The 19,973-nt window shown below is 47.3% G+C and overlaps 25 non-coding genes across 25 annotated transcripts; all 25 read left to right on the top strand.

Annotated features, from left to right (window-relative positions):
• Positions 1-407: 407 nt before the first annotated feature.
• Positions 408-480, top strand: trnak-cuu (transfer RNA lysine (anticodon CUU)). The gene has a single exon. It is a non-coding gene; the product is annotated as a tRNA-Lys (tRNA).
• Positions 481-626: 146 nt separating this feature from the next.
• trnan-guu (transfer RNA asparagine (anticodon GUU)) lies at positions 627-700 on the top strand. The gene has a single exon. It is a non-coding gene; the product is annotated as a tRNA-Asn (tRNA).
• An 842-nt stretch (positions 701-1,542) lies between these two features.
• Positions 1,543-1,615, top strand: trnak-cuu (transfer RNA lysine (anticodon CUU)). Its single transcript has one exon. It is a non-coding gene; the product is annotated as a tRNA-Lys (tRNA).
• A 146-nt stretch (positions 1,616-1,761) lies between these two features.
• Positions 1,762-1,835, top strand: trnan-guu (transfer RNA asparagine (anticodon GUU)). The gene has a single exon. It is a non-coding gene; the product is annotated as a tRNA-Asn (tRNA).
• A 1,052-nt stretch (positions 1,836-2,887) lies between these two features.
• On the top strand, positions 2,888-2,960 carry trnak-cuu (transfer RNA lysine (anticodon CUU)). The gene has a single exon. It is a non-coding gene; the product is annotated as a tRNA-Lys (tRNA).
• Positions 2,961-3,106: 146 nt separating this feature from the next.
• trnan-guu (transfer RNA asparagine (anticodon GUU)) lies at positions 3,107-3,180 on the top strand. The gene has a single exon. It is a non-coding gene; the product is annotated as a tRNA-Asn (tRNA).
• Positions 3,181-4,126: 946 nt separating this feature from the next.
• On the top strand, positions 4,127-4,199 carry trnak-cuu (transfer RNA lysine (anticodon CUU)). Its single transcript has one exon. It is a non-coding gene; the product is annotated as a tRNA-Lys (tRNA).
• Positions 4,200-4,345: 146 nt separating this feature from the next.
• On the top strand, positions 4,346-4,419 carry trnan-guu (transfer RNA asparagine (anticodon GUU)). The gene has a single exon. It is a non-coding gene; the product is annotated as a tRNA-Asn (tRNA).
• Positions 4,420-5,471: 1,052 nt separating this feature from the next.
• Positions 5,472-5,544, top strand: trnak-cuu (transfer RNA lysine (anticodon CUU)). Its single transcript has one exon. It is a non-coding gene; the product is annotated as a tRNA-Lys (tRNA).
• Positions 5,545-5,690: 146 nt separating this feature from the next.
• On the top strand, positions 5,691-5,764 carry trnan-guu (transfer RNA asparagine (anticodon GUU)). The gene has a single exon. It is a non-coding gene; the product is annotated as a tRNA-Asn (tRNA).
• Positions 5,765-6,825: 1,061 nt separating this feature from the next.
• Positions 6,826-6,899, top strand: trnan-guu (transfer RNA asparagine (anticodon GUU)). Its single transcript has one exon. It is a non-coding gene; the product is annotated as a tRNA-Asn (tRNA).
• Positions 6,900-9,109: 2,210 nt separating this feature from the next.
• trnan-guu (transfer RNA asparagine (anticodon GUU)) lies at positions 9,110-9,183 on the top strand. The gene has a single exon. It is a non-coding gene; the product is annotated as a tRNA-Asn (tRNA).
• Positions 9,184-9,920: 737 nt separating this feature from the next.
• On the top strand, positions 9,921-9,993 carry trnak-cuu (transfer RNA lysine (anticodon CUU)). Its single transcript has one exon. It is a non-coding gene; the product is annotated as a tRNA-Lys (tRNA).
• A 146-nt stretch (positions 9,994-10,139) lies between these two features.
• On the top strand, positions 10,140-10,213 carry trnan-guu (transfer RNA asparagine (anticodon GUU)). The gene has a single exon. It is a non-coding gene; the product is annotated as a tRNA-Asn (tRNA).
• Positions 10,214-12,423: 2,210 nt separating this feature from the next.
• trnan-guu (transfer RNA asparagine (anticodon GUU)) lies at positions 12,424-12,497 on the top strand. The gene has a single exon. It is a non-coding gene; the product is annotated as a tRNA-Asn (tRNA).
• Positions 12,498-13,549: 1,052 nt separating this feature from the next.
• On the top strand, positions 13,550-13,622 carry trnak-cuu (transfer RNA lysine (anticodon CUU)). Its single transcript has one exon. It is a non-coding gene; the product is annotated as a tRNA-Lys (tRNA).
• Positions 13,623-13,768: 146 nt separating this feature from the next.
• Positions 13,769-13,842, top strand: trnan-guu (transfer RNA asparagine (anticodon GUU)). The gene has a single exon. It is a non-coding gene; the product is annotated as a tRNA-Asn (tRNA).
• A 946-nt stretch (positions 13,843-14,788) lies between these two features.
• On the top strand, positions 14,789-14,861 carry trnak-cuu (transfer RNA lysine (anticodon CUU)). The gene has a single exon. It is a non-coding gene; the product is annotated as a tRNA-Lys (tRNA).
• Positions 14,862-15,007: 146 nt separating this feature from the next.
• trnan-guu (transfer RNA asparagine (anticodon GUU)) lies at positions 15,008-15,081 on the top strand. Its single transcript has one exon. It is a non-coding gene; the product is annotated as a tRNA-Asn (tRNA).
• Positions 15,082-16,133: 1,052 nt separating this feature from the next.
• trnak-cuu (transfer RNA lysine (anticodon CUU)) lies at positions 16,134-16,206 on the top strand. Its single transcript has one exon. It is a non-coding gene; the product is annotated as a tRNA-Lys (tRNA).
• A 146-nt stretch (positions 16,207-16,352) lies between these two features.
• On the top strand, positions 16,353-16,426 carry trnan-guu (transfer RNA asparagine (anticodon GUU)). The gene has a single exon. It is a non-coding gene; the product is annotated as a tRNA-Asn (tRNA).
• Positions 16,427-17,268: 842 nt separating this feature from the next.
• On the top strand, positions 17,269-17,341 carry trnak-cuu (transfer RNA lysine (anticodon CUU)). Its single transcript has one exon. It is a non-coding gene; the product is annotated as a tRNA-Lys (tRNA).
• A 146-nt stretch (positions 17,342-17,487) lies between these two features.
• trnan-guu (transfer RNA asparagine (anticodon GUU)) lies at positions 17,488-17,561 on the top strand. The gene has a single exon. It is a non-coding gene; the product is annotated as a tRNA-Asn (tRNA).
• Positions 17,562-19,552: 1,991 nt separating this feature from the next.
• Positions 19,553-19,625, top strand: trnak-cuu (transfer RNA lysine (anticodon CUU)). Its single transcript has one exon. It is a non-coding gene; the product is annotated as a tRNA-Lys (tRNA).
• A 146-nt stretch (positions 19,626-19,771) lies between these two features.
• Positions 19,772-19,845, top strand: trnan-guu (transfer RNA asparagine (anticodon GUU)). The gene has a single exon. It is a non-coding gene; the product is annotated as a tRNA-Asn (tRNA).
• Positions 19,846-19,973: the final 128 nt, after the last annotated feature.

Consider the following 19,973-nt stretch of genomic DNA (forward strand, 5'->3'; position numbering starts at 1 on the left):
CAAGTGGTAGAGGAGGACTGTGTTCCATTGAGGTCCTGTTCAAAACTCCTTTTAAATCCCCATCGAGCATCTGTGGTGTGTGGATGGAATGATCATGTTTTGTTCCAAGTGTGGAGGAGGCCTGTGTTCCAAAGAGGTCCTGTTCAAAATTCCTTTTAAATCACCATCGAGGCCTCCTCGATGCCCTACTGTGTTCCAGTGAGGTCCTGTTCAAAACTCCTTTCAAATCACCACCTTTCAAATACCCATTTCCAACTTTTGACTGTGATCTAATGGGGGTTTTGGTCATAAAAGGAGGCCACCAGTAACTTGTAACCTATCAAGCTCTCAGACATGAGGCCAATCGATTCGCAAAATATGAGGCTCCATTAAAATCTGCGACCAGCCCGAAGCAAAGCCCTGCACCCGCCCGGCTAGCTCAGTCGGTAGAGCATGAGACTCTTAATCTCAGGGTCGTGGGTTCGAGCCCCACGTTGGGCGTATCTATTAGCTATCTCTCTTCCCAACAGGTGGTCTCGGTTTTCAGCGCGCTGTACACATTACGCTAGTGGAAAACTTGTTTGTCTTTGCCGGAAACGTCCAATTGTGCTTTTTTATAACGTGACCCAGTGGCTGACTTGCCGCCGGTCTCTGTGGCGCAATTGGTTAGCGCGTTCGGCTGTTAACCGAAAGGATGGTGGTTCGAGCCCACCCAGGGACGATGGATGTTTTGTTCCAAGGGGTGGAGGAGGCCTGTGTTCCAAAGAGGTCCTGTTCAAAACTCCTTTCAAATCACCATCGAGCATCTGAGGTGTGTGGATATAATGGTGATGTTTTGTTCCAAGTGGAGGGGGAGGCCTGTGTTCCAAAGAGGTCCTGTTCAAAACTCCTTTCAAATCACCATCGAGCATCTGTGGTGTGAGGATATAATGGTAATGTTTTGTTCCAAGTGGAGGAGGAGGCCTGTGTTCCAAAGAGGTCCTGTTCAAAACTCCTTTCAAATCACCATCGAGCATCTGTGGTGTGTGGATATAATGGTGATGTTTTGTTCCAAGTGGAGGAGGAGGCCTGTGTTCCAAAGAGGTCCTGTTCAAAACTCCTTTCAAATCACCATCGAGCATCTGTGGTGTGAGGATATAATGGTGATGTTTTGTTCCAAGTGGAGGAGGAGGCCTGTGTTCCATTGAGGTCCTGTTTAAAACTCCTTTTAAATCCCCATCGAGCATCTGTGGTGTGTGGATGGAATGATCATGTTTTGTTCCAAGTGTGGAGGAGGCCTGTGTTCCAAAGAGGTCCTGTTCAAAATTCCTTTTAAATCACCATCGAGGCCTCCTCGATGCCCTACTGTGTTCCAGTGAGGTCCTGTTCAAAACTCCTTTCAAATCACCACCTTTCAAATACCCATTTCCAACTTTTGACTGTGATCGAATGGGGGTTTTGGTCATAAAAGGAGGCCACCAGTAACTTGTAACCTATCAAGCTCTCAGACATGAGGCCAATCGATTCGCAAAATATGAGGCTCCATTAAAATCTGGGACCAGCCCGAAGCAAAGCCCTGCACCCGCCCGGCTAGCTCAGTCGGTAGAGCATGAGACTCTTAATCTCAGGGTCGTGGGTTCGAGCCCCACGTTGGGCGTATCTATTAGCTATCTCTCTTCCCAACAGGTGGTCTCGGTTTTCAGCGCGCTGTACACATTACGCTAGTGGAAAACTAGTTTGTCTTTGCCGGAAACGTCCAATTGTGCTTTTTTATAACCTGACCCAGTGGCTGACTTGCCGCCGGTCTCTGTGGCGCAATTGGTTAGCGCGTTCGGCTGTTAACCGAAAGGATGGTGGTTCGAGCCCACCCAGGGACGATGGATGTTTTGTTCCAAGGGGTGGAGGAGGCCTGTGTTCCAAAGAGGTCCTGTTCAAAACTCCTTTCAAATCACCATCGAGCATCTGTGGTGTGAGGATATAATGGTAATGTTTTGTTCCAAGTGGAGGAGGAGGCCTGTGTTCCAAAGAGGTCCTGTTCAAAACTCCTTTCAAATCACCATCGAGCATCTGTGGTGTGTGGATATAATGGTGATGTTTTGTTCCAAGTGGAGGAGGAGGCCTGTGTTCCAAAGAGGTCCTGTTCAAAACTCCTTTCAAATCACCATCGAGCATCTGTGGTGTGAGGATATAATGGTGATGTTTTGTTCCAAGTGGAGGAGGAGGCCTGTGTTCCAAAGAGGTCCTGTTCAAAACTCCTTTCAAATCACCATCGAGCATCTGTGGTGTGAGGATATAATGGTGATGTTTTGTTCCAAGTGGAGGAGGAGGCCTGTGTTCCATTGAGGTCCTGTTCAAAACTCCTTTCAAATCACCATCGAGCATCTGTGGTGTGTGGATATAATGGTGATGTTTTGTTCCAAATGGAGGAGGAGGCCTGTGTTCCAAAGAGGTCCTGTTCAAAACTCCTTTCAAATCACCATCGAGCATCTGTGGTGTGAGGATGGAATGATCATGTTTTGTTCCAAGTGGTAGAGGAGGACTGTGTTCCATTGAGGTCCTGTTCAAAACTCCTTTTAAATCCCCATCGAGCATCTGTGGTGTGTGGATGGAATGATCATGTTTTGTTCCAAGTGTGGAGGAGGCCTGTGTTCCAAAGAGGTCCTGTTCAAAATTCCTTTTAAATCACCATCGAGGCCTCCTCGATGCCCTACTGTGTTCCAGTGAGGTCCTGTTCAAAACTCCTTTCAAATCACCACCTTTCAAATACCCATTTCCAACTTTTGACTGTGATCTAATGGGGGTTTTGGTCATAAAAGGAGGCCACCAGTAACTTGTAACCTATCAAGCTCTCAGACATGAGGCCAATCGATTCGCAAAATATGAGGCTCCATTAAAATCTGCGACCAGCCCGAAGCAAAGCCCTGCACCCGCCCGGCTAGCTCAGTCGGTAGAGCATGAGACTCTTAATCTCAGGGTCGTGGGTTCGAGCCCCACGTTGGGCGTATCTATTAGCTATCTCTCTTCCCAACAGGTGGTCTCGGTTTTCAGCGCGCTGTACACATTACGCTAGTGGAAAACTTGTTTGTCTTTGCCGGAAACGTCCAATTGTGCTTTTTTATAACGTGACCCAGTGGCTGACTTGCCGCCGGTCTCTGTGGCGCAATTGGTTAGCGCGTTCGGCTGTTAACCGAAAGGATGGTGGTTCGAGCCCACCCAGGGACGATGGATGTTTTGTTCCAAGGGGTGGAGGAGGCCTGTGTTCCAAAGAGGTCCTGTTCAAAACTCCTTTCAAATCACCATCGAGCATCTGTGGTGTGTGGATATAATGGTGATGTTTTGTTCCAAGTGGAGGAGGAGGCCTGTGTTCCAAAGAGGTCCTGTTCAAAACTCCTTTCAAATCACCATCGAGCATCTGTGGTGTGAGGATATAATGGTAATGTTTTGTTCCAAGTGGAGGAGGAGGCCTGTGTTCCAAAGAGGTCCTGTTCAAAACTCCTTTCAAATCACCATCGAGCATCTGTGGTGTGTGGATATAATGGGGATGTTTTGTTCCAAGTGGAGGAGGAGGCCTGTGTTCCAAAGAGGTCCTGTTCAAAACTCCTTTCAAATCACCATCGAGCATCTGTGGTGTGAGGATATAATGGTGATGTTTTGTTCCAAGTGGAGGAGGAGGCCTGTGTTCCATTGAGGTCCTGTTTAAAACTCCTTTTAAATCCCCATCGAGCATCTGTGGTGTGTGGATGGAATGATCATGTTTTGTTCCAAGTGTGGAGGAGGCCTGTGTTCCAAAGAGGTCCTGTTCAAAATTCCTTTTAAATCCCCATCGAGCATCTGTGGTGTGTGGATGGAATGATCATGTTTTGTTCCAAGTGTGGAGGAGGCCTGTGTTCCAAAGAGGTCCTGTTCAAAATTCCTTTTAAATCACCATCGAGGCCTCCTCGATGCCCTACTGTGTTCCAGTGAGGTCCTGTTCAAAACTCCTTTCAAATCACCACCTTTCAAATTCCCATTTCCAACTTTCGACTGTGATCGAATGGGGGTTTTGGTCATAAAAGAAGGCCACCAGTAACTTGTAACCTATCAAGCTCTCAGACATGAGGCCAATCGATTCGCAAAATATGAGGCTCCATTAAAATCTGCGACCAGCCCCAAGCAAAGCCCTGCACCCGCCCGGCTAGCTCAGTCGGTAGAGCATGAGACTCTTAATCTCAGGGTCGTGGGTTCGAGCCCCACGTTGGGCGTATCTATTAGCTATCTCTCTTCCCAACAGGTGGTCTCGGTTTTCAGCGCGCTGTACACATTACGCTAGTGGAAAACTTGTTTGTCTTTGCCGGAAACGTCCAATTGTGCTTTTTTATAACGTGACCCAGTGGCTGACTTGCCGCCGGTCTCTGTGGCGCAATTGGTTAGCGCGTTCGGCTGTTAACCGAAAGGATGGTGGTTCGAGCCCACCCAGGGACGATGGATGTTTTGTTCCAAGGGGTGGAGGAGGCCTGTGTTCCAAAGAGGTCCTGTTCAAAACTCCTTTCAAATCACCATCGAGCATCTGTGGTGTGTGGATATAATGGTGATGTTTTGTTCCAAGTGGAGAAGGAGGCCTGTGTTCCAAAGAGGTCCTGTTCAAAACTCCTTTCAAATCACCATCGAGCATCTGTGGTGTGAGGATATAATGGTAATGTTTTGTTCCAAGTGGAGGAGGAGGCCTGTGTTCCAAAGAGGTCCTGTTCAAAACTCCTTTCAAATCACCATCGAGTATCTGTGGAGTGTGGATATAATGGTGATGTTTTGTTCCAAGTGGAGGAGGAGGCCTGTGTTCCAAAGAGGTCCTGTTCAAAACTCCTTTCAAATCACCATCGAGCATCTGTGGTGTGAGGATATAATGGTGATGTTTTGTTCCAAGTGGAGGAGGAGGCCTGTGTTCCATTGAGGTCCTGTTCAAAACTCCTTTCAAATCACCATCGAGCATCTGTGGTGTGTGGATATAATGGTGATGTTTTGTTCCAAATGGAGGAGGAGGCCTGTGTTCCAAAGAGGTCCTGTTCAAAACTCCTTTCAAATCACCATCGAGCATCTGTGGTGTGAGGATGGAATGATCATGTTTTGTTCCAAGTGGTAGAGGAGGACTGTGTTCCATTGAGGTCCTGTTCAAAACTCCTTTTAAATCCCCATCGAGCATCTGTGGTGTGTGGATGGAATGATCATGTTTTGTTCCAAGTGTGGAGGAGGCCTGTGTTCCAAAGAGGTCCTGTTCAAAATTCCTTTTAAATCACCATCGAGGCCTCCTCGATGCCCTACTGTGTTCCAGTGAGGTCCTGTTCAAAACTCCTTTCAAATCACCACCTTTCAAATACCCATTTCCAACTTTTGACTGTGATCTAATGGGGGTTTTGGTCATAAAAGGAGGCCACCAGTAACTTGTAACCTATCAAGCTCTCAGACATGAGGCCAATCGATTCGCAAAATATGAGGCTCCATTAAAATCTGCGACCAGCCCGAAGCAAAGCCCTGCACCCGCCCGGCTAGCTCAGTCGGTAGAGCATGAGACTCTTAATCTCAGGGTCGTGGGTTCGAGCCCCACGTTGGGCGTATCTATTAGCTATCTCTCTTCCCAACAGGTGGTCTCGGTTTTCAGCGCGCTGTACACATTACGCTAGTGGAAAACTTGTTTGTCTTTGCCGGAAACGTCCAATTGTGCTTTTTTATAACGTGACCCAGTGGCTGACTTGCCGCCGGTCTCTGTGGCGCAATTGGTTAGCGCGTTCGGCTGTTAACCGAAAGGATGGTGGTTCGAGCCCACCCAGGGACGATGGATGTTTTGTTCCAAGGGGTGGAGGAGGCCTGTGTTCCAAAGAGGTCCTGTTCAAAACTCCTTTCAAATCACCATCGAGCATCTGTGGTGTGTGGATATAATGGTGATGTTTTGTTCCAAGTGGAGGAGGAGGCCTGTGTTCCAAAGAGGTCCTGTTCAAAACTCCTTTCAAATCACCATCGAGCATCTGTGGTGTGAGGATATAATGGTAATGTTTTGTTCCAAGTGGAGGAGGAGGCCTGTGTTCCAAAGAGGTCCTGTTCAAAACTCCTTTCAAATCACCATCGAGCATCTGTGGTGTGTGGATATAATGGTGATGTTTTGTTCCAAGTGGAGGAGGAGGCCTGTGTTCCAAAGAGGTCCTGTTCAAAACTCCTTTCAAATCACCATCGAGCATCTGTGGTGTGAGGATATAATGGTGATGTTTTGTTCCAAGTGGAGGAGGAGGCCTGTGTTCCATTGAGGTCCTGTTTAAAACTCCTTTTAAATCCCCATCGAGCATCTGTGGTGTGTGGATGGAATGATCATGTTTTGTTCCAAGTGTGGAGGAGGCCTGTGTTCCAAAGAGGTCCTGTTCAAAATTCCTTTTAAATCACCATCGAGGCCTCCTCGATGCCCTACTGTGTTCCAGTGAGGTCCTGTTCAAAACTCCTTTCAAATCACCACCTTTCAAATACCCATTTCCAACTTTTGACTGTGATCGAATGGGGGTTTTGGTCATAAAAGGAGGCCACCAGTAACTTGTAACCTATCAAGCTCTCAGACATGAGGCCAATCGATTCGCAAAATATGAGGCTCCATTAAAATCTGCGACCAGCCCGAAGCAAAGCCCTGCACCCGCCCGGCTAGCTCAGTCGGTAGAGCATGAGACTCTTAATCTCAGGGTCGTGGGTTCGAGCCCCACGGTGGGCGTATCTATTAGCTATCTCTCTTCCCAACAGGTGGTCTCGGTTTTCAGCGCGCTGTACACATTACGCTAGTGGAAAACTAGTTTGTCTTTGCCGGAAACGTCCAATTGTGCTTTTTTATAACCTGACCCAGTGGCTGACTTGCCGCCGGTCTCTGTGGCGCAATTGGTTAGCGCGTTCGGCTGTTAACCGAAAGGATGGTGGTTCGAGCCCACCCAGGGACGATGGATGTTTTGTTCCAAGGGGTGGAGGAGGCCTGTGTTCCAAAGAGGTCCTGTTCAAAACTCCTTTCAAATCACCATCGAGCATCTGTGGTGTGAGGATATAATGGTAATGTTTTGTTCCAAGTGGAGGAGGAGGCCTGTGTTCCAAAGAGGTCCTGTTCAAAACTCCTTTCAAATCACCATCGAGCATCTGTGGTGTGTGGATATAATGGTGATGTTTTGTTCCAAGTGGAGGAGGAGGCCTGTGTTCCAAAGAGGTCCTGTTCAAAACTCCTTTCAAATCACCATCGAGCATCTGTGGTGTGAGGATATAATGGTAATGTTTTGTTCCAAGTGGAGGAGGAGGCCTGTGTTCCAAAGAGGTCCTGTTCAAAACTCCTTTCAAATCACCATCGAGCATATGTGGTGTGTGGATATAATGGTGATGTTTTGTTCCAAGTGGAGGAGGAGGCCTGTGTTCCAAGAGGTCCTGTTCAAAACTCCTTTCAAATCACCATCGAGCATCTGTGGTGTGAGGATATAATGGTGATGTTTTGTTCCAAGTGGAGGAGGAGGCCTGTGTTCCATTGAGGTCCTGTTCAAAACTCCTTTTAAATCCCCATCGAGCATCTGTGGTGTGTGGATGGAATGATCATGTTTTGTTCCAAGTGTGGAGGAGGCCTGTGTTCCAAAGAGGTCCTGTTCAAAATTCCTTTTAAATCACCATCGAGCATCTGTGGTGTGTGGATGGAATGATCATGTTTTGTTCCAAATGGTAGAGGAGACTGTGTTCCAAAGAGGTCCTGTTCAAAACTCCTTTCAAATCACCATCGAGCATCTGTGGTGTGAGGATATAATGGTGATGTCCTCCATCCCTTGTTTTGTTCCAAGGGGTGGAGGAGGCCTGTGTTCCAAAGAGGTCCTGTTCAAAACTCCTTTCAAATCACCATCGAGCATCTGTGGTGTGAGGATATAATGGTGATGTTTTGTTCCAAGTGGAGGATGAGGCCTGTGTTCAAAACTCCTTTCAAATCACCATTGAGCATCTGTGGTGTGTGGATGGAATGATCATGTTTTGTTCCAAGTGTGGAGGAGGCCTGTGTTCCAAAGAGGTCCTGTTCAAAATTCCTTTCAAATCACCATCGAGCATCTGAGGTGTGTGGATATAATGGTGATGTTTTGTTCCAAGTGGTAGAGGAGGACTGTGTTCCATTGAGGTCCTGTTCAAAACTCCTTTCAAATCACCATCGAGCATCTGTGGTGTGTGGATATAATGGTGATGTTTTGTTCCAAGTGGAGGAGGAGGCCTGTGTTCCAAAGAGGTCCTGTTCAAAACTCCTTTCAAATCACCATCGAGCATCTGTGGTGTGTGGATATAATGGTGATGTTTTGTTCCAAGTGGAGGAGGAGGCCTGTGTTCCAAAGAGGTCCTGTTCAAAACTCCTTTCAAATCACCATCGAGCATCTGTGGTGTGAGGATATAATGGTGATGTTTTGTTCCAAGTGGAGGAGGAGGCCTTTGTTCCATTGAGGTCCTGTTCAAAACTCCTTTCAAATCACCATTGAGAATCTGTGGTGTGTGGATGGAATGATCATGTTTTGTTCCAAGTGGTAGAGGAGGACTGTGTTCCATTGAGGTCCTGTTCAAAACTCCTTTTAAATCCCCATCGAGCATCTGTGGTGTGTGGATGGAATGATCATGTTTTGTTCCAAGTGTGGAGGAGGCCTGTGTTCCAAAGAGGTCCTGTTCAAAATTCCTTTTAAATCACCATCGAGGCCTCCTCGATGCCCTACTGTGTTCCAGTGAGGTCCTGTTCAAAACTCCTTTCAAATCACCACCTTTCAAATACCCATTTCCAACTTTCGACTGTGATCGAATGGGGGTTTTGGTCATAAAAGAAGGCCACCAGTAACTTGTAACCTATCAAGCTCTCAGACATGAGGCCAATCGATTCGCAAAATATGAGGCTCCATTAAAATCTGCGACCAGCCCGAAGCAAAGCCCTGCACCCGCCCGGCTAGTTCAGTCGGTAGAGCATGAGACTCTTAATCTCAGGGTCGTGGGTTCGAGCCCCACGTTGGGCGTATCTATTAGCTATCTCTCTTCCCAACAGGTGGTCTCGGTTTTCAGCGCGCTGTACACATTACGCTAGTGGAAAACTTGTTTGTCTTTGCCGGAAACGTCCAATTGTGCTTTTTTATAACGTGACCCAGTGGCTGACTTGCCGCCGGTCTCTGTGGCGCAATTGGTTAGCGCGTTCGGCTGTTAACCGAAAGGATGGTGGTTCGAGCCCACCCAGGGACGATGGATGTTTTGTTCCAAGGGGTGGAGGAGGCCTGTGTTCCAAAGAGGTCCTGTTCAAAACTCCTTTCAAATCACCATCGAGCATCTGTGGTGTGTGGATATAATGGTGATGTTTTGTTCCAAGTGGAGAAGGAGGCCTGTGTTCCAAAGAGGTCCTGTTCAAAACTCCTTTCAAATCACCATCGAGCATCTGTGGTGTGAGGATATAATGGTAATGTTTTGTTCCAAGTGGAGGAGGAGGCCTGTGTTCCAAAGAGGTCCTGTTCAAAACTCCTTTCAAATCACCATCGAGCATCTGTGGTGTGAGGATATAATGGTGATGTTTTGTTCCAAGTGGAGGAGGAGGCCTGTGTTCCATTGAGGTCCTGTTTAAAACTCCTTTTAAATCCCCATCGAGCATCTGTGGTGTGTGGATGGAATGATCATGTTTTGTTCCAAGTGTGGAGGAGGCCTGTGTTCCAAAGAGGTCCTGTTCAAAATTCCTTTTAAATCACCATCGAGGCCTCCTCGATGCCCTACTGTGTTCCAGTGAGGTCCTGTTCAAAACTCCTTTCAAATCACCACCTTTCAAATACCCATTTCCAACTTTTGACTGTGATCGAATGGGGGTTTTGGTCATAAAAGGAGGCCACCAGTAACTTGTAACCTATCAAGCTCTCAGACATGAGGCCAATCGATTCGCAAAATATGAGGCTCCATTAAAATCTGCGACCAGCCCGAAGCAAAGCCCTGCACCCGCCCGGCTAGCTCAGTCGGTAGAGCATGAGACTCTTAATCTCAGGGTCGTGGGTTCGAGCCCCACGTTGGGCGTATCTATTAGCTATCTCTCTTCCCAACAGGTGGTCTCGGTTTTCAGCGCGCTGTACACATTACGCTAGTGGAAAACTAGTTTGTCTTTGCCGGAAACGTCCAATTGTGCTTTTTTATAACCTGACCCAGTGGCTGACTTGCCGCCGGTCTCTGTGGCGCAATTGGTTAGCGCGTTCGGCTGTTAACCGAAAGGATGGTGGTTCGAGCCCACCCAGGGACGATGGATGTTTTGTTCCAAGGGGTGGAGGAGGCCTGTGTTCCAAAGAGGTCCTGTTCAAAACTCCTTTCAAATCACCATCGAGCATCTGTGGTGTGAGGATATAATGGTAATGTTTTGTTCCAAGTGGAGGAGGAGGCCTGTGTTCCAAAGAGGTCCTGTTCAAAACTCCTTTCAAATCACCATCGAGCATCTGTGGTGTGTGGATATAATGGTGATGTTTTGTTCCAAGTGGAGGAGGAGGCCTGTGTTCCAAAGAGGTCCTGTTCAAAACTCCTTTCAAATCACCATCGAGCATCTGTGGTGTGAGGATATAATGGTAATGTTTTGTTCCAAGTGGAGGAGGAGGCCTGTGTTCCAAAGAGGTCCTGTTCAAAACTCCTTTCAAATCACCATCGAGCATATGTGGTGTGTGGATATAATGGTGATGTTTTGTTCCAAGTGGAGGAGGAGGCCTGTGTTCCAAGAGGTCCTGTTCAAAACTCCTTTCAAATCACCATCGAGCATCTGTGGTGTGAGGATATAATGGTGATGTTTTGTTCCAAGTGGAGGAGGAGGCCTGTGTTCCATTGAGGTCCTGTTCAAAACTCCTTTTAAATCCCCATCGAGCATCTGTGGTGTGTGGATGGAATGATCATGTTTTGTTCCAAGTGTGGAGGAGGCCTGTGTTCCAAAGAGGTCCTGTTCAAAATTCCTTTTAAATCACCATCGAGCATCTGTGGTGTGTGGATGGAATGATCATGTTTTGTTCCAAATGGTAGAGGAGACTGTGTTCCAAAGAGGTCCTGTTCAAAACTCCTTTCAAATCACCATCGAGCATCTGTGGTGTGAGGATATAATGGTGATGTCCTCCATCCCTTGTTTTGTTCCAAGGGGTGGAGGAGGCCTGTGTTCCAAAGAGGTCCTGTTCAAAACTCCTTTCAAATCACCATCGAGCATCTGTGGTGTGAGGATATAATGGTGATGTTTTGTTCCAAGTGGAGGATGAGGCCTGTGTTCAAAACTCCTTTCAAATCACCATTGAGCATCTGTGGTGTGTGGATGGAATGATCATGTTTTGTTCCAAGTGTGGAGGAGGCCTGTGTTCCAAAGAGGTCCTGTTCAAAATTCCTTTCAAATCACCATCGAGCATCTGAGGTGTGTGGATATAATGGTGATGTTTTGTTCCAAGTGGTAGAGGAGGACTGTGTTCCATTGAGGTCCTGTTCAAAACTCCTTTCAAATCACCATCGAGCATCTGTGGTGTGTGGATATAATGGTGATGTTTTGTTCCAAGTGGAGGAGGAGGCCTGTGTTCCAAAGAGGTCCTGTTCAAAACTCCTTTCAAATCACCATCGAGCATCTGTGGTGTGTGGATATAATGGTGATGTTTTGTTCCAAGTGGAGGAGGAGGCCTGTGTTCCAAAGAGGTCCTGTTCAAAACTCCTTTCAAATCACCATCGAGCATCTGTGGTGTGAGGATATAATGGTGATGTTTTGTTCCAAGTGGAGGAGGAGGCCTTTGTTCCATTGAGGTCCTGTTCAAAACTCCTTTCAAATCACCATTGAGAATCTGTGGTGTGTGGATGGAATGATCATGTTTTGTTCCAAGTGGTAGAGGAGGACTGTGTTCCATTGAGGTCCTGTTCAAAACTCCTTTTAAATCCCCATCGAGCATCTGTGGTGTGTGGATGGAATGATCATGTTTTGTTCCAAGTGTGGAGGAGGCCTGTGTTCCAAAGAGGTCCTGTTCAAAATTCCTTTTAAATCACCATCGAGGCCTCCTCGATGCCCTACTGTGTTCCAGTGAGGTCCTGTTCAAAACTCCTTTCAAATCACCACCTTTCAAATACCCATTTCCAACTTTCGACTGTGATCGAATGGGGGTTTTGGTCATAAAAGAAGGCCACCAGTAACTTGTAACCTATCAAGCTCTCAGACATGAGGCCAATCGATTCGCAAAATATGAGGCTCCATTAAAATCTGCGACCAGCCCGAAGCAAAGCCCTGCACCCGCCCGGCTAGTTCAGTCGGTAGAGCATGAGACTCTTAATCTCAGGGTCGTGGGTTCGAGCCCCACGTTGGGCGTATCTATTAGCTATCTCTCTTCCCAACAGGTGGTCTCGGTTTTCAGCGCGCTGTACACATTACGCTAGTGGAAAACTTGTTTGTCTTTGCCGGAAACGTCCAATTGTGCTTTTTTATAACGTGACCCAGTGGCTGACTTGCCGCCGGTCTCTGTGGCGCAATTGGTTAGCGCGTTCGGCTGTTAACCGAAAGGATGGTGGTTCGAGCCCACCCAGGGACGATGGATGTTTTGTTCCAAGGGGTGGAGGAGGCCTGTGTTCCAAAGAGGTCCTGTTCAAAACTCCTTTCAAATCACCATCGAGCATCTGTGGTGTGTGGATATAATGGTGATGTTTTGTTCCAAGTGGAGAAGGAGGCCTGTGTTCCAAAGAGGTCCTGTTCAAAACTCCTTTCAAATCACCATCGAGCATCTGTGGTGTGAGGATATAATGGTAATGTTTTGTTCCAAGTGGAGGAGGAGGCCTGTGTTCCAAAGAGGTCCTGTTCAAAACTCCTTTCAAATCACCATCGAGTATCTGTGGTGTGTGGATATAATGGTGATGTTTTGTTCCAAGTGGAGGAGGAGGCCTGTGTTCCAAAGAGGTCCTGTTCAAAACTCCTTTCAAATCACCATCGAGCATCTGTGGTGTGAGGATATAATGGTGATGTTTTGTTCCAAGTGGAGGAGGAGGCCTGTGTTCCATTGAGGTCCTGTTCAAAACTCCTTTCAAATCGCCATCGAGCATCTGTGGTGTGTGGATATAATGGTGATGTTTTGTTCCAAATGGAGGAGGAGGCCTGTGTTCCAAAGAGGTCCTGTTCAAAACTCCTTTCAAATCACCATCGAGCATCTGTGGTGTGAGGATGGAATGATCATGTTTTGTTCCAAGTGGTAGAGGAGGACTGTGTTCCATTGAGGTCCTGTTCAAAACTCCTTTTAAATCCCCATCGAGCATCTGTGGTGTGTGGATGGAATGATCATGTTTTGTTCCAAGTGTGGAGGAGGCCTGTGTTCCAAAGAGGTCCTGTTCAAAATTCCTTTTAAATCACCATCGAGGCCTCCTCGATGCCCTACTGTGTTCCAGTGAGGTCCTGTTCAAAACTCCTTTCAAATCACCACCTTTCAAATACCCATTTCCAACTTTTGACTGTGATCTAATGGGGGTTTTGGTCATAAAAGGAGGCCACCAGTAACTTGTAACCTATCAAGCTCTCAGACATGAGGCCAATCGATTCGCAAAATATGAGGCTCCATTAAAATCTGCGACCAGCCCGAAGCAAAGCCCTGCACCCGCCCGGCTAGCTCAGTCGGTAGAGCATGAGACTCTTAATCTCAGGGTCGTGGGTTCGAGCCCCACGTTGGGCGTATCTATTAGCTATCTCTCTTCCCAACAGGTGGTCTCGGTTTTCAGCGCGCTGTACACATTACGCTAGTGGAAAACTTGTTTGTCTTTGCCGGAAACGTCCAATTGTGCTTTTTTATAACGTGACCCAGTGGCTGACTTGCCGCCGGTCTCTGTGGCGCAATTGGTTAGCGCGTTCGGCTGTTAACCGAAAGGATGGTGGTTCGAGCCCACCCAGGGACGATGGATGTTTTGTTCCAAGGGGTGGAGGAGGCCTGTGTTCCAAAGAGGTCCTGTTCAAAACTCCTTTCAAATCACCATCGAGCATCTGTGGTGTGTGGATATAATGGTGATGTTTTGTTCCAAGTGGAGGAGGAGGCCTGTGTTCCAAAGAGGTCCTGTTCAAAACTCCTTTCAAATCACCATCGAGCATCTGTGGTGTGAGGATATAATGGTAATGTTTTGTTCCAAGTGGAGGAGGAGGCCTGTGTTCCAAAGAGGTCCTGTTCAAAACTCCTTTCAAATCACCATCGAGCATCTGTGGTGTGTGGATATAATGGTGATGTTTTGTTCCAAGTGGAGGAGGAGGCCTGTGTTCCAAAGAGGTCCTGTTCAAAACTCCTTTCAAATCACCATCGAGCATCTGTGGTGTGAGGATATAATGGTGATGTTTTGTTCCAAGTGGAGGAGGAGGCCTGTGTTCCATTGAGGTCCTGTTTAAAACTCCTTTTAAATCCCCATCGAGCATCTGTGGTGTGTGGATGGAATGATCATGTTTTGTTCCAAGTGTGGAGGAGGCCTGTGTTCCAAAGAGGTCCTGTTCAAAATTCCTTTTAAATCCCCATCGAGCATCTGTGGTGTGTGGATGGAATGATCATGTTTTGTTCCAAGTGTGGAGGAGGCCTGTGTTCCAAAGAGGTCCTGTTCAAAATTCCTTTTAAATCACCATCGAGGCCTCCTCGATGCCCTACTGTGTTCCAGTGAGGTCCTGTTCAAAACTCCTTTCAAATCACCACCTTTCAAATTCCCATTTCCAACTTTCGACTGTGATCGAATGGGGGTTTTGGTCATAAAAGAAGGCCACCAGTAACTTGTAACCTATCAAGCTCTCAGACATGAGGCCAATCGATTCGCAAAATATGAGGCTCCATTAAAATCTGCGACCAGCCCCAAGCAAAGCCCTGCACCCGCCCGGCTAGCTCAGTCGGTAGAGCATGAGACTCTTAATCTCAGGGTCGTGGGTTCGAGCCCCACGTTGGGCGTATCTATTAGCTATCTCTCTTCCCAACAGGTGGTCTCGGTTTTCAGCGCGCTGTACACATTACGCTAGTGGAAAACTTGTTTGTCTTTGCCGGAAACGTCCAATTGTGCTTTTTTATAACGTGACCCAGTGGCTGACTTGCCGCCGGTCTCTGTGGCGCAATTGGTTAGCGCGTTCGGCTGTTAACCGAAAGGATGGTGGTTCGAGCCCACCCAGGGACGATGGATGTTTTGTTCCAAGGGGTGGAGGAGGCCTGTGTTCCAAAGAGGTCCTGTTCAAAACTCCTTTCAAATCACCATCGAGCATCTGTGGTGTGTGGATATAATGGTGATGTTTTGTTCCAAGTGGAGAAGGAGGCCTGTGTTCCAAAGAGGTCCTGTTCAAAACTCCTTTCAAATCACCATCGAGCATCTGTGGTGTGAGGATATAATGGTAATGTTTTGTTCCAAGTGGAGGAGGAGGCCTGTGTTCCAAAGAGGTCCTGTTCAAAACTCCTTTCAAATCACCATCGAGTATCTGTGGTGTGTGGATATAATGGTGATGTTTTGTTCCAAGTGGAGGAGGAGGCCTGTGTTCCAAAGAGGTCCTGTTCAAAACTCCTTTCAAATCACCATCGAGCATCTGTGGTGTGAGGATATAATGGTGATGTTTTGTTCCAAGTGGAGGAGGAGGCCTGTGTTCCATTGAGGTCCTGTTCAAAACTCCTTTCAAATCACCATCGAGCATCTGTGGTGTGTGGATATAATGGTGATGTTTTGTTCCAAATGGAGGAGGAGGCCTGTGTTCCAAAGAGGTCCTGTTCAAAACTCCTTTCAAATCACCATCGAGCATCTGTGGTGTGAGGATGGAATGATCATGTTTTGTTCCAAGTGGTAGAGGAGGACTGTGTTCCATTGAGGTCCTGTTCAAAACTCCTTTTAAATCCCCATCGAGCATCTGTGGTGTGTGGATGGAATGATCATGTTTTGTTCCAAGTGTGGAGGAGGCCTGTGTTCCAAAGAGGTCCTGTTCAAAATTCCTTTTAAATCACCATCGAGGCCTCCTCGATGCCCTACTGTGTTCCAGTGAGGTCCTGTTCAAAACTCCTTTCAAATCACCACCTTTCAAATACCCATTTCCAACTTTTGACTGTGATCTAATGGGGGTTTTGGTCATAAAAGGAGGCCACCAGTAACTTGTAACCTATCAAGCTCTCAGACATGAGGCCAATCGATTCGCAAAATATGAGGCTCCATTAAAATCTGCGACCAGCCCGAAGCAAAGCCCTGCACCCGCCCGGCTAGCTCAGTCGGTAGAGCATGAGACTCTTAATCTCAGGGTCGTGGGTTCGAGCCCCACGTTGGGCGTATCTATTAGCTATCTCTCTTCCCAACAGGTGGTCTCGGTTTTCAGCGCGCTGTACACATTACGCTAGTGGAAAACTTGTTTGTCTTTGCCGGAAACGTCCAATTGTGCTTTTTTATAACGTGACCCAGTGGCTGACTTGCCGCCGGTCTCTGTGGCGCAATTGGTTAGCGCGTTCGGCTGTTAACCGAAAGGATGGTGGTTCGAGCCCACCCAGGGACGATGGATGTTTTGTTCCAAGGGGTGGAGGAGGCCTGTGTTCCAAAGAGGTCCTGTTCAAAACTCCTTTCAAATCACCATCGAGCATCTGTGGTGTGTGGATATAATGGTGATGTTTTGTTCCAAGTGGAGGAGGAGGCCTGTGTTCCAAAGAGGTCCTGTTCAAAACTCCTTTCAAATCACCATCGAGCATCTGTGGTGTGAGGATATAATGGTAATGTTTTGTTCCAAGTGGAGGAGGAGGCCTGTGTTCCAAAGAGGTCCTGTTCAAAACTCCTTTCAAATCACCATCGAGCATCTGTGGTGTGTGGATATAATGGTGATGTTTTGTTCCAAGTGGAGGAGGAGGCCTGTGTTCCAAAGAGGTCCTGTTCAAAACTCCTTTCAAATCACCATCGAGCATCTGTGGTGTGAGGATATAATGGTGATGTTTTGTTCCAAGTGGAGGAGGAGGCCTGTGTTCCATTGAGGTCCTGTTTAAAACTCCTTTTAAATCCCCATCGAGCATCTGTGGTGTGTGGATGGAATGATCATGTTTTGTTCCAAGTGTGGAGGAGGCCTGTGTTCCAAAGAGGTCCTGTTCAAAATTCCTTTTAAATCACCATCGAGGCCTCCTCGATGCCCTACTGTGTTCCAGTGAGGTCCTGTTCAAAACTCCTTTCAAATCACCACCTTTCAAATACCCATTTCCAACTTTTGACTGTGATCGAATGGGGGTTTTGGTCATAAAAGGAGGCCACCAGTAACTTGTAACCAATCAAGCTCTCAGACATGAGGCCAATCGATTCGCAAAATATGAGGCTCCATTAAAATCTGCGACCAGCCCGAAGCAAAGCCCTGCACCCGCCCGGCTAGCTCAGTCGGTAGAGCATGAGACTCTTAATCTCAGGGTCGTGGGTTCGAGCCCCACGTTGGGCGTATCTATTAGCTATCTCTCTTCCCAACAGGTGGTCTCGGTTTTCAGCGCGCTGTACACATTACGCTAGTGGAAAACTAGTTTGTCTTTGCCGGAAACGTCCAAATGTGCTTTTTTATAACCTGACCCAGTGGCTGACTTGCCGCCGGTCTCTGTGGCGCAATTGGTTAGCGCGTTCGGCTGTTAACCGAAAGGATGGTGGTTCGAGCCCACCCAGGGACGATGGATGTTTTGTTCCAAGGGGTGGAGGAGGCCTGTGTTCCAAAGAGGTCCTGTTCAAAACTCCTTTCAAATCACCATCGAGCATCTGTGGTGTGAGGATATAATGGTAATGTTTTGTTCCAAGTGGAGGAGGAGGCCTGTGTTCCAAAGAGGTCCTGTTCAAAACTCCTTTCAAATCACCATCGAGCATCTGTGGTGTGTGGATATAATGGTGATGTTTTGTTCCAAGTGGAGGAGGAGGCCTGTGTTCCAAAGAGGTCCTGTTCAAAACTCCTTTCAAATCACCATCGAGCATCTGTGGTGTGAGGATATAATGGTAATGTTTTGTTCCAAGTGGAGGAGGAGGCCTGTGTTCCAAAGAGGTCCTGTTCAAAACTCCTTTCAAATCACCATCGAGCATATGTGGTGTGTGGATATAATGGTGATGTTTTGTTCCAAGTGGAGGAGGAGGCCTGTGTTCCAAGAGGTCCTGTTCAAAACTCCTTTCAAATCACCATCGAGCATCTGTGGTGTGAGGATATAATGGTGATGTTTTGTTCCAAGTGGAGGAGGAGGCCTGTGTTCCATTGAGGTCCTGTTCAAAACTCCTTTTAAATCCCCATCGAGCATCTGTGGTGTGTGGATGGAATGATCATGTTTTGTTCCAAGTGTGGAGGAGGCCTGTGTTCCAAAGAGGTCCTGTTCAAAATTCCTTTTAAATCACCATCGAGCATCTGTGGTGTGTGGATGGAATGATCATGTTTTGTTCCAAATGGTAGAGGAGACTGTGTTCCAAAGAGGTCCTGTTCAAAACTCCTTTCAAATCACCATCGAGCATCTGTGGTGTGAGGATATAATGGTGATGTCCTCCATCCCTTGTTTTGTTCCAAGGGGTGGAGGAGGCCTGTGTTCCAAAGAGGTCCTGTTCAAAACTCCTTTCAAATCACCATCGAGCATCTGTGGTGTGAGGATATAATGGTGATGTTTTGTTCCAAGTGGAGGATGAGGCCTGTGTTCAAAACTCCTTTCAAATCACCATTGAGCATCTGTGGTGTGTGGATGGAATGATCATGTTTTGTTCCAAGTGTGGAGGAGGCCTGTGTTCCAAAGAGGTCCTGTTCAAAATTCCTTTCAAATCACCATCGAGCATCTGAGGTGTGTGGATATAATGGTGATGTTTTGTTCCAAGTGGTAGAGGAGGACTGTGTTCCATTGAGGTCCTGTTCAAAACTCCTTTCAAATCACCATCGAGCATCTGTGGTGTGTGGATATAATGGTGATGTTTTGTTCCAAGTGGAGGAGGAGGCCTGTGTTCCAAAGAGGTCCTGTTCAAAACTCCTTTCAAATCACCATCGAGCATCTGTGGTGTGAGGATATAATGGTGATGTTTTGTTCCAAGTGGAGGAGGAGGCCTGTGTTCCATTGAGGTCCTGTTCAAAACTCCTTTCAAATCACCATCGAGCATCTGTGGTGTGTGGATATAATGGTGATGTTTTGTTCCAAATGGAGGAGGAGGCCTGTGTTCCAAAGAGGTCCTGTTCAAAACTCCTTTCAAATCACCATCGAGCATCTGTGGTGTGAGGATGGAATGATCATGTTTTGTTCCAAGTGGTAGAGGAGGACTGTGTTCCATTGAGGTCCTGTTCAAAACTCCTTTTAAATCCCCATCGAGCATCTGTGGTGTGTGGATGGAATGATCATGTTTTGTTCCAAGTGTGGAGGAGGCCTGTGTTCCAAAGAGGTCCTGTTCAAAATTCCTTTTAAATCACCATCGAGGCCTCCTCGATGCCCTACTGTGTTCCAGTGAGGTCCTGTTCAAAACTCCTTTCAAATCACCACCTTTCAAATACCCATTTCCAACTTTTGACTGTGATCTAATGGGGGTTTTGGTCATAAAAGGAGGCCACCAGTAACTTGTAACCTATCAAGCTCTCAGACATGAGGCCAATCGATTCGCAAAATATGAGGCTCCATTAAAATCTGCGACCAGCCCGAAGCAAAGCCCTGCACCCGCCCGGCTAGCTCAGTCGGTAGAGCATGAGACTCTTAATCTCAGGGTCGTGGGTTCGAGCCCCACGTTGGGCGTATCTATTAGCTATCTCTCTTCCCAACAGGTGGTCTCGGTTTTCAGCGCGCTGTACACATTACGCTAGTGGAAAACTTGTTTGTCTTTGCCGGAAACGTCCAATTGTGCTTTTTTATAACGTGACCCAGTGGCTGACTTGCCGCCGGTCTCTGTGGCGCAATTGGTTAGCGCGTTCGGCTGTTAACCGAAAGGATGGTGGTTCGAGCCCACCCAGGGACGATGGATGTTTTGTTCCAAGGGGTGGAGGAGGCCTGTGTTCCAAAGAGGTCCTGTTCAAAACTCCTTTCAAATCACCATCGAGCATCTGTGGTGTGTGGATATAATGGTGATGTTTTGTTCCAAGTGGA

Source organism: Rhinichthys klamathensis, unplaced genomic scaffold, assembly GCF_029890125.1.
Source record: "Rhinichthys klamathensis goyatoka isolate OS25496 unplaced genomic scaffold, OSU_Roscu_1.1 h1tg000001l_1, whole genome shotgun sequence".
Lineage (NCBI taxonomy): Eukaryota > Metazoa > Chordata > Actinopteri > Cypriniformes > Leuciscidae > Rhinichthys > Rhinichthys klamathensis.